At 31.1% G+C, this 11,017-nt stretch overlaps 1 non-coding gene across 1 annotated transcript; it reads left to right on the top strand.

Moving 5' to 3' along the window:
- The first annotated feature begins 2,003 nt into the window (after positions 1 to 2,003).
- Positions 2,004 to 2,217, top strand: LOC143196742 (small nucleolar RNA U3). Its single transcript, XR_013005812.1, has one exon. It is a non-coding gene; the product is annotated as a small nucleolar RNA U3 (small nucleolar RNA).
- The last annotated feature ends 8,800 nt before the right edge of the window (positions 2,218 to 11,017 follow it).

Here is an 11,017-nt window from a genome sequence, read left to right on the forward strand (position 1 = left end):
TGTAATTAATATGTAAACGAAGTAGTAGTTTATGCTCAGAAAATTTACTAATTAGTATTTTAATGATTGTAATGCTTCAATTAATAGTAAGCATAAGTTCATATCTAATACATATAATAATTTATAAAGTTACTATTGAGTATATAATGGTGAATGCGCAGCTTAACATTTCTGGAAATGATAGACAGATTCAGATAAAATAGTTTGGCTTATAGTTGCTACTTAAAATATAGTTTCAGGACACAAAACAATGCTATAATATTATCACAAAAATGTAAAATGATATAAAATAAACAGGAAGAAAAATGCCTTCACCATATTATCTACATAATTTAAAAATAATCTTCACTGTATAATAGTGATGCAGAAAAAATATCGATATATCGATATATTCTGAAAAAAATATCGATATTTTTGGCCGATGTCTCTGCATAAAGAAGTCTTACAAGAAGGTAATAATTAAGATAACTCGATAATTAGTAGTAATAAATACTATTTTTAATTGTAAAATATCGCTAAAATATTTGTAATACTTCAACTTTTTAGAACAATCAGTGTTCAATAATTTAATAGTAGAGGTATTGTATATTTAAATTTGATTGCCTTGTTAAGAACATATTTGGTACGGTGCCATCAATTATAAATTTAATTGCTACTTTTACGAGATTTATTACCTTAAAGAAATCAATTTTGTCTAAATTTACAAATAACTACATCTGTTTAACAAATCTTAACCAAGATTACTTAGAGAATTTTGTCGGATCTATTAGAGGTCATGGAGGTAAAAGCAGCATCCTTCACCTAATATGTTCGAGAAATCTTTAAAAGCGCTCATCATCACTTCAATTTTTCACATCATTCTCCCAGAGAAAATTGTAAAGAAGATGAACGTGTTAGATAACTTATATTCTTTTATAACTGGAGATCTAGTACCACTTGAGGTTGTTAAATAACCAGTTGAGTCTATATTTTCAGTTCCAGAGAACTGTGCTCTGAGAAAAACAAGAGTCTAATATTGTATTTTAGTCTTATTTCAGGCTATTTAACAAAACTTCTGAAAAGAGACAACATGCAATATTTGTCTACATTCTATATTAAGTAGTTCCGCAGATTAAATACTCTAAAATCTAAATATCTTTAAAAAATACATACATTTTTAGTGTTTCAATTGTCCAATCCATAATGATTTTCAAGACCAAATTTTAAAAGTTATTATGAGGTTGGTATTATGGATTTAATGCAATATCAACAGGGAAGGATTAAAGTTTACCTTCAATATGTCAAGATAAGTTAGAACTCTAATAGATCCCATAAAATTGATGGCACTAAACAAATATGAGAAGGCGTTATAGATGAATTATAGATATTTTAATTTTGCCTAGAGTAGATTTCATAATTGTGTTTTATTTGCACTTATATAGTTTGTTTTTTTTTGCTTTTTGTTTACCTATATTTATGTTATTTACATTACGTATATTTGTATAGGTTTTTATTTTAATAAATTAATTTTAAAAACTAAATTTGTCTTTTATGTTTTATGTGACATAAAAAAGGACTAACTTGTATTCATATTTCATATTAAATCATATTCAAAATAGTTTACCTTTATTTTTATCATCCGAAAAGAAACTCATAGATAAAAATATATATAAGAATTTAAAAGAACGAGAATTTTACCATTTAACCACCTTTAACATTATTGCCAATAAAAATTAAAAAGTCGGAAAAAATTCAGATATTTGCCATATGTTAATATTTAAAGAAATTTTTAATAATATAAACATTCCGATCACCAAGGCCACACTAATTCATTCATTATTGTAAATTATTTATTTTTATTGAAGACGAAGTAAGCATCTATTTTTAGAAATAAGTAACCCCGGCTTATAGATAAATTTAGATTGAGTTACGTACATAGCCTAACAGATGGCGCTTACGTTAATATTTCGCTGTCTCCATTCATAGAGCTTTATAAAAATACATACGTTTAGTGGTATTATGATAAGATCATACTTCACAGGATCATTTCTGTAGTATATCTTCGCAATCTCTCTACCCTAAAGTAGAGTTATCGCAACCATGAGGATGAGATTTAGCTGCAACTCCTGAGCGTGAGAATTGATCTTTGTCGACGCCCTTGCGTTGGTGGATGGTCACCGATGATCGTTCAACCCATCATTTTTTGGTGGGGTATGGAGTTGAAGCAGTCTGAGTGGTTGTTTTTTAATTTAATTGAAAATGGGTCATATTTTCCTTATGTATAGAGGTATACGAGGACAATTTAAAGCTTTGTAACATTTTAAATTAGTATTATTATTTTGTCTCATTTCGTTTGCTATACCAGTACAATTGTTTGAAACTTGACGTTAATTCGATATAGTGATGTAGACATTATAAACTTGGAATATCCAAACCAATGGAATGCCTATCTATTTCGAAGAGTGAGAAAGTAAAACTTTCAAATTTTATTTAATAAAATTAAATAACTATATCATATTGCAATAGTAATTGGATCCTCCATTTACTATGAAGCTTTGTTTGTTTTTTGGTTTTCTGATAATTAATTTTTTTGATGATATTCATTCTTACAAATATTTATTTATAAAAGAACGCCACAGTCAATAGAATAACAATACCACTGTCCCTACCTCGTCCTACTAGTTACCAAAAATCGCAGATTCTGAATATCATTCTGATATTGTTATACTGATTATAACTTAATGCTTTATCTTATTGGCAAGTGCATTGGGATGCACAACACTCTCAAAGTATTTAATATTGAATTAGACTCTCTCTATTAGAGATGTAATAGCATAAACTTAATAGTATAGGCTATAGCTCAAAACATATAGTTTTGGAATTGTCTGAGGATGATTTCGTAGTTTTTTTCGTTTAACAAGTATGTATGTATATTTAACATTATCATTAGTGATCTTCTTAAGATAAAATCCATCGAATCTACCATATCGTCCGCGTATGTAACTACGGTTCTAATTTTTTTAGTCAGTAGATCAAAAATATAAAACGTTATTACATTATTACTACAGTTACATTTGTTAATTGCACCGCTGTACTTGCTATAGGATACAATAGCAACAAGAAAACTTCAACACGCTTAATATAAATAAGTAGACACAGATATGAAAAATAAGTCAACGAAAATAAGTCACTGTATCCGTGCATAATACTCTACCGCTGTATGAACAAATACTAAAACTTATATGGACCTATGGTATTCAATTATAGGGATATTCTACGAGAAGTAATATTAACATAATACACCACTACTTTACAGCATTATTTTACCACAGAAAAAAATACTTTCATCGATATTTTCGGATTCCAACTGTCATAGATGAAGTTATGAGTTTCGCAACAAAATGAAGGAAGACTCCATTACCATGAAACCGTACGATCTTGTGTAATTGTGTAGTGAAATGTACTAAATGGTAAAAACACTGAAAAGTGTTACTAACTTTTATTTTACTAGAGATAAGGGCGAACAACTATAAATAATATATTAATAAGTATATATGGTTTATCCAAAGTTTTTTTATACATACGTCATCAAGATGTTTAATATATTGTCTGCCGCAATTTGTAAATTAGTTTTTGAATCAGACAATATTATCCTTCTCATTTTATTCTGGTTAAAAAGATATGCAATGCTGATCAGTACGAACGTGTAACCAAAGTAGCCTGCCAAAATCGTCCAGTTGTCAAACGTATGCAAAATTCATTTTTCATAATTATTCATTTTGATAAATTTCAAATCGCTGCTTATTTTTACTCTGATTGAAAATTCCGATGGCAGACAGAACAGATTGCGTCTCTAACCAGTTACTTTGAACACGAACGAGATAATGGACCCCCTCTTGTTAGTTATATTCGATAGAGAGGTAAGCATTTTTACTGTTAAATATTAATTTACTGCGATTTTTACTGACAATATTTTTAGCATGTTGTTTTTAGCTGCAATGAATATTACATGGACACTGTCACTGAAATATATTAAAAAATGAAAAATATAATTTTAAATTCACCGAAAAAAAACCGTCCTCATACGAAGCAGGTCACAAATCAAGATCAACTAGATGTTAGCTCCATTAGAGATTAAATATATGAAGTATATGAAAACAGTAAGTAGTTTTTCAATACAAAAATAACGTGATACAATTACTTCAAAGTAAACTGTTAGTCTAGAAAGTATCGAAGAGGTTTAGTGGAATTTCGGGATATTGCTTTTAAAAGCATATAATAAAATGAAGGAAGACTTATTTCTCAATTTGTGTATTTAGATGAGACATGGATATTTTAGAATGGGACCAATATACCCAACGGTCAGTCATTGCAAGATGATAATAAAAATAGTGTCGTGACAGCAAAATTTGATGGCAAAAGGTAAATGTTGGAATAAAAATAGGTAAATGTTGGAATAAAAATTAATTAGGTTTTATTAGTCATAATATTTAATAATTATTCATTGGTTCATGCCTCAGTTTGGATGAACTAGATTAAAGACATTGAAGAAGAATTTCGACAAATTTTTACTTATTCACTTGAATGAAACTTTCTGAATATGATAAGATTCAATGCTATCAATATCTAAGGCAGAGAAATGAGAATGGAAACAACTAAAGCGGGGTATATAATTAAAAAATGATAACAGTAGGAAATCTTATTGTTGAGTGTAAAAGATTTATGCGCACAGATATGTGCGTAATTATTTATAAATGTGTAAAAAGGAGAGAAAAAATAATAACTGTTTAGCAGATATGGCAAATTCATTAAAGGGAATGAAATGATTTAAATTAGTTTTATCAATAAAGATGTATACAAGTATTAACAGAACAAACGAAGGAGAAATACAGTTGTATCCTTGAATGGTAGAACTAAGCGTAAAAAGTAAATATGCTCTCTAATGAACGTAAAATATATTACTTAGATATACAATTATTAATTAGGTAGATTAAACCTTCAGAGGATACAACTACAAACGCGCCTAGAACACTAACTCATAGACGGTATGGAATAGACTTCAATGTAAATATAATCAAACACAACCCTAACCTATAAACTATTATAACTGTGTACTTAATTGTAGTTTTAAGTCTTTTGATAATATATGCATTAGATTTACTATAATGTTATAATAAATTATATTTGATCTTTGTATCTTTGTTTAATTATTTTATTTAAATTGATTTTTGTTGTATGTCAAAACCAAACTGAACTAAAACTCAGAGTAGTTATGGCAATATTGCGACGTTTTGACGTCACAAATTCAGATGACGTATGTACAAAAGAACTTTGAATAGACTATAGAACGAATTCCGTAAGTAAGTTAATATTTTGGCCAGGAACAAATGTCTGAAAAAACTTGAAATAACGTCGACGTTAAACAGCTACATCTGCACACGTTTTATTTATGCACTAAACATATCAACTTCAAAATCACGTCAATGATCACCATTCATATTGATTATTTATCTAGTAAATTCGTGGGAAAATGAATTAAGACGAATTACGGTTTCCGCAGTATTAAAATTATTGGCAATATAGTATTTGCATTACACAAGTCCCATCGCACCGTATTTTACCTTATAATGAATGGTGTCTATTGATCATGGAGTTTAATAAGTATATTTAAATATGTTAATCTTATCTCTTAGGCATTTGGTTACTTTACACTTCTAAAATTTACACAAGTGTCTTCAAGGACAAGCCAACAAATATTTTGCTATTTTATATATAATATTCATAACATTTACGTTGAATAAGTTTAATTTTCTTTTAATTAATATGTTTTAACCATATAATGATATCATTAAATAACAAATTTATTGTGACTACATGTGTGAACTATCTGTTCACTACATGCATCTATTGTGAACAAATGTGTTCCTTCTATAAATGGTAAACCCTTCAAGAAGATTTAAGCTTTATATGAATGAACTTTTACTTATAATGAAGAAACTTTACATTCACTTCTTTGTTACATTTTACGTTTTTGTATTTTCAGTTTATTAATACCTTATTATCCTTTTGTTCGTTTATTTTACCTCATTTTTGTCTTGGTTATTTTCTTAACTTCTTTACTATTAGAACATTTATTTTCTTTTGCAGAGAGTTCTCTGTGAACACCTATTGTTTTCTTTGTTTTTTAGCACTCATTTTTTAACTGAAATAGATTATTGTGCCAAAAAATCAGTTAGAATTAAGGAAATTACAATCGCTTGCCAATATTGTAAAACATTAAAATACAGCGGCGACTTATCAACTGACTTATGTTTATGAATATAAAATATCTACAATTGGTCTAACTAACAGTTACATTACGCTCATTAGTTTCTGAGGTGGGAAATTTAGCAACTTTTTGGCCAACATTGGATATTGTACAGGGCCATTTTATGGTCACTTTCAAGGTATTATGTCATAAAGGTTTTTTAGTAGATTCAAATTTGTATCAGAAATATGTTAATGAGAGCTTAAACGATTGTAGATACAGGGACAAATTTATCATTTACTAGGAGCGATCCCCAAATGCAGATCATCTATTTTTACAAATATATGTTATGGGTATTCGGATGAAATTTAGCTCACAATCCAACAGTGACTCGAACTATTGTCCAAGAGCAAAATAGCATTGAATCGGATGCTAGCTAACGGTCATAGTATCGTAATCAGATTTAACCTGCTTATTGTTATTGTCGGAGAAAATTTGCAAGATAAATGTAAGAGATATGAAATTCACCTGATCATCCAGTTTTAAATATTTTTTTCACTAATCGACAAGGATTGATCTACAGCTGACATGTAAAAGATCACTTGAGTAAGTGATGTGTTTTACAACTTATAATCTAAATCTTATTCTAGATACTATTCTAACTTATTTTAAAGTCTATCCTAACTTATTCTAAAAACTATTCTAGCTTATTCTAGGGATTATTAAATCTCACCCTATGTGTCTATTAATCAGTTCATATGGTAGTTTGCGTTTGAGTACTATATTGTCATCGCGTACATTTAACTCGGTTTAGCATTAAAATACATTGGGATACTAACGAATTACACTCGTTATGGGTTCTAAGGGGATATCGCGCTGAATCAACTTGTTGGACACGTAATATGGAGCATCGACGATGAATCGCAACAATTTAATGTTTATGTTAGATTTGCTAGTAGTGCCCTACAGTTTAATATCGTAGGTCCAAATGGGTATTGACTTATACAACAAAACCTTAATATCTAATGATAATTTATATTTACACCCAATACATTTGGTTTAGTTTAAGCCCAAACTGTATGCATTTTGTCACTATATGTTTTTTCCAAGTCAAACGTCGATCAAAATGCATTCCCAGATATTTAACGTGGTCTGCTTGCGGATGTTCACGATTATTCAATTTTACTGAGGGACATGTTCTTCTAAAAAGGGTGAATGTCGCATGGATAGATTTTGTCTGATTTGCTTTGATACGCTACGTTTTCAACCACAATTCGACTTTGTTAAGATGAAGTTGGAGGTTTGTTGTGGCTGACGTTGGATCCTCGTGTGATGATAAAACCATGTATATGTTGCAACAGTACTGTTTCTTGAGGTCGGTATACAATAGATACAACAATGGGCCAAGAACACTGCTCTGCGGAACACCCGAAGATATTGGGTGTAGGTCAGTGTATTCGTCACCCTATTTGACAATGAAATGTCTGTCTGTGACGTATGATTTCAGCTATTGCAAGTGCGTATGAAGCAAAAGCTTTTTTGATTTAACGTGCAGTCCAGTATGCCACACCTTGTCGAAAGCCTGAGAAATATCGAACAATTCAGCGGAGCAATATTTTTCATCGTTTAAGTTTTTGTTAATTTGGTTGATTTGATCTTTGTATTTGTTCTGTTTTCCGTATTTATTACGGAAGCAAAATTGGTGGTTTGGAATAACATTTCCCTCCTCTGCGATCATTTTGAGTCTCTTAATACATAGTCTTTCGGATAGTTTAGAGAGCACAGGTGACAAGATAATAGGACTATAAGAGGAAAGAAATAAAAAGTAAAACAAAAAATGCGTTTTACTCGCTAAAAATTCAAATATTTTTAAGGCACTGAAAAAGTTTGTTCACACTTCGACGAAATAACACATTCAGTATGTGGGTGAGGTCTGTCAGTGACAACATGAAAAGTTAGTTACAACAGTACCCGTGTCGGCTTCATTGGCGCAGTGGTTAAGGCGACAGGACGGTCCTTCTACTGTTGCGATAGTCGCGGGTTCGAATCCTTCTGGGGTATGGATGGACTTTATGTTTCTGATTGTAAATGTAAATGACTTTATAGGCAACAGTAGAAAATCGGACATGGAACGAGGCTGGGTAAGACCGGATGTCTTCTAGGATGGTCTCTAAATTGGTCATTGGACGGTCAGTAAGCTTAATACCGAGGACCGTGATTCGAAGTCCAACTGTAGGTCCAGTTCAGAAAAAACCTCGGTTGTAAAAAGGACACTTCAAAATATTTATAAAAAAATACCCGTTGAGGTTTAATACACAGTAACACCACCTTCAAGAACACAAAAACCAATTTTATCTTCAGGACAACCCAATATATTAAGTGATTTTCTATTATTTAATTCATCGATTTCACTTCACGAATATCGGCGGCAAACTCATATTTTACTCTCTCACATGTTTCTGTTTCGGAGCGTGGACCCCACGGCATCGCGGCGGAGGTTTAATATAAAGCGCTGGCAGCTGATGACACGTGCCAAACGTGAGCGGCAGCTGTAGGCCAGATGGAACCAATCCATTGCCACGTTCGAGGTGGCAAGCCTAAAGAGCGTAGGTCAGAAGTCGTCTTCTTGAAATACAGGCGTTTTAGATGGTTTACGTTAAGACGTGATGCCGTCAGTCTTCCTCATAGATGTAAACAACGTTGTGTTAAATATTTAGTATCACGGGTGGCATTTAACACAAGCTGACATAGATTTAGGTTTTAGTTTATAATAAAGTTTTATCAAAAAAACTGTTTTTTTTTGTCTAATAAAAAACAGCATCAACATAATGTTCAATATTGCAAATCAATAACTTATGTACTAAGATAGTCCACGACTTTTGACGTGCGAAACAATATTCACAAACATTTTATATTAATTAATTTTATATTAGCCCTACACTTTTTAGAATATGCGATTTCGTCGTAATGTGAACAAAACATTTTTTTCAGTGCGTTGAAAGTGTCTGAATTCGCACTGAGAAAATGGAATTTTCTATAAGTTTTACTTTATTACATTAGTTTGAACAAAAAGACAGCTGAAGGTCATCGAATGCTCTGTGAAGCATATCGCAATCATGCTCCATCGATTTTGACCTGAGAATACTGGTTTAGACGTTTTAAAAGTGGTGATTTTAACGCTGAAGACTAAGAGCGTTCCGAACAGTCAAAAAAATCAAGACAAGGATTTGAAGGTATTGCTCGATAAAACTCTCAATGGAGATTGCTATCGGCTACAATTGATGACCAAACCAAACCGCTGTAAAAATACTTGAAAACATTAAAATGGAACGTGCTACCCCACCCGCGTATTCTCCAGACCCTGCTCCTTCTGATTGCTACTTATTGCGACATATGAGTCGTTACCTTCACTTCTTATTACTAATGGAATGGTCGATTAGTGGATAGCTTCAAAATATACATCGTTCTTTTGAGATGGAATCGGTAAATTACTGGAATATATATACTGGAAACTTCTTCCATGAACTCGTTCATTAATATAACTTGCGTCGCTTTTTCTTTCATTTCAATAATATCTAGTAAGAGCTAAATGTCAGATAACTCTAGTTCCCGAAAATAAGGGAGCACCTAACCGCAGGCAAATATCTTTTTATTTGATTCTCAATAATTGCTTATTTCTGTAGATTCCAGAACCGACTAGCCAGATGAGGTAAGAAACAACCCAATGTTACTCAATTAATCTCCAATGTATGTTCAACCATCAATTTTAAGTTTCAGTAATTAATTTCATATGAGTATTCATGATAGTTCGTTAGATTATTAAAACATAACTGACAAAACAAAGGAACCGTCTAGAAGGTCATATAATATCAAGGTTATATTATTATACTCAGGTTTCTTGAAATAGTTAATAAAACGATACATTTTAGCCAAAATTCAACTTAATGCATTAAGACATACTTTCGGTAATGGGGAATACAAATTGTCACTAGGGGCGTGATTTAGATTATACTATGAATATATCGATTTTCATTGACTGTAGCATATTGCTGCAATGTAACACTCGAACTCAATATCAAATACATGATATTTTAACAGGTAAATTCAATTTACTTAATTATTATGTAGACATGACCCAGTTAATATAACAAACACTCTAAAAGAAGAACCATCTATAAATAACAAACTAGAAAAAACATAAACTGATATAAAATATTCTTAGTTTATATTTTCTTTTTTGAAGTTGTAGTTTCGTTGTATATCAAATCTTCAAAAAATAATCTTTGCTATCTGAAATCACCTATAGTTAATGAGAACAGGACGATATTGCCTGAGTCCTGCTAGTTGGTTCATTTCGCCCCCCCCCCCAGTGACAGTAATTTGACTGGTAGCCCGTACAATGGTACACGTTCCCATGAAAGGGTCTTATACACGTATGTACGTTGGCAGAATTAAAATAATGCATTTCCATTACCTTTTGTAGCCATCAAGTTTCAGTCGTGCCGCCGTACCAGTGACGTAACCTCAGCCGGAGTTGTTCACATGGAAAGAGAAATTATTACTAATAAGAAAGTTAAAAGTTACTTCATTTTAACGTCAGTAGTTAAATATTTCTCACTGTTTATTAATTCTTTTAAATTAAATTGATAGGATGTTTGATGTTGCTATATTATTTACCCATAATAAAATATATCTAAAGTAAATTATAATATTGTCAAGCACATGACTGCTAGTTACTATGATACCATTTATAACGAATATTTTAGAGGAGTTGTTTTGAAACTATATCAT

Source organism: Rhynchophorus ferrugineus, unplaced genomic scaffold (genome assembly GCF_030347505.1).
Source record: "Rhynchophorus ferrugineus isolate W39M unplaced genomic scaffold, kcgeb_rfMv2 rfM4, whole genome shotgun sequence".
Lineage (NCBI taxonomy): Eukaryota > Metazoa > Arthropoda > Insecta > Coleoptera > Curculionidae > Rhynchophorus > Rhynchophorus ferrugineus.